Source organism: Seriola lalandi, unplaced genomic scaffold, assembly GCF_002814215.2.
Source record: "Seriola lalandi dorsalis isolate HSWRI2012SDOR001 ecotype SW California unplaced genomic scaffold, Sedor1 jcf7180002007467, whole genome shotgun sequence".
NCBI lineage: Eukaryota > Metazoa > Chordata > Actinopteri > Carangiformes > Carangidae > Seriola > Seriola lalandi.
Genome location: NW_019478120.1, coordinates 1 through 1,098, shown reverse-complemented (window position 1 = coordinate 1,098; position 1,098 = coordinate 1). Strand labels below are relative to the sequence as shown.

Below are 1,098 nucleotides of genomic sequence, written 5' to 3'. Positions count from 1 at the left end.
GGGAGGAGGGGATGCTGGGTAGAGTTCTCTACGGTCAGGGGCTTGGGGGAGGGCAGGGGTGGAGGGATACACAATGGGAGACAGTGTTACGGCTTGTTGCAAATCTAATAACGCCCGAGTCCCTTTTCCGTCCGCTCATCACCCCCCAGCACCACCAGCAACTATTTCACCCCTCCCTCTACTTCTTTCACTTCAGCAACAGTTTGCCGCTGACACCACACAGCGGACGCTCGAGTGAGCTTACACCGACTTTGCGCCGAGGCTACGGTGAAACCGGCAACACAACCTGATGAGGTGCTCCATTGTCCTGAGGAGCCCCATGGCTATAGCTCCCCTCTTGAACAATAGCTGCACCTCTATAGAAACTGTAAATGTTGCCTAATGAGGCCTCTTCATTAGCAGAACCTGTCTATGTGTGAATGCTGCCTGTTTGTCAGATCCTATAAGGCCTTCTCCTTTCCAGGACTTCCAGCAGGGCCCAGGTCCACCAGTAGCAGAAGGGGAGACCAGCTGTTCCCAGCTGGTAGCCAGGAGATGCCTATGGGGGACAGGCCTGATTGCTGCTGGCCAGCCCCCTGCTGTAGGAGGGAGATGGAGAACAAGCAAATGCTTCTGGGAAACCATCAGATCAGCTCCAGTAATATCCTTGTTCTATTTCCACAGTTTGCAAATTTAGATAAATATATATACTGTATATATGTTTTAATTAAGGCATTTAGCTGACTTAGAAAGGGACATTAAATCCTTGGTCATCATCAACACCTGACAGAAAAAAGGAAAAAGCTACAAATCTCCCTTAGAGTATTTCTGTGAATTTGTCAAATAAGATAGAAGAGCAATAAAATTTAGAGTTGTATAAGAGCAGACACATACTAAATATTTCTAACTACATATTTTGACTTTAACATATGATGAAGTTTTAACAGGAAACTGAACTAATCTCATTCTGGTGTTTTTCAGATTCCATGGCAACTGAATGCACCACTTTGAAATGACAAGTAAGAGCCTATGTAAAGGCACGTATTTGTGTGTGTTTCTGTGTGTGTGTGTGTGTGTGTGTGTGTGTGTGTGTGTGTGTGTGTGTGTGTGTGTGTGTGT

General features: G+C 46.1%; 1 long non-coding RNA gene across 1 annotated transcript; it reads left to right on the top strand.

Moving 5' to 3' along the window:
- Positions 1-156: 156 nt before the first annotated feature.
- Positions 157-1,076, top strand: LOC147819985 (uncharacterized). The gene is made up of 3 exons (XR_015438412.1): positions 157-294; positions 464-637; positions 961-1,076. It is a non-coding gene; the product is annotated as an uncharacterized LOC147819985 (long non-coding RNA).
- Positions 1,077-1,098: the final 22 nt, after the last annotated feature.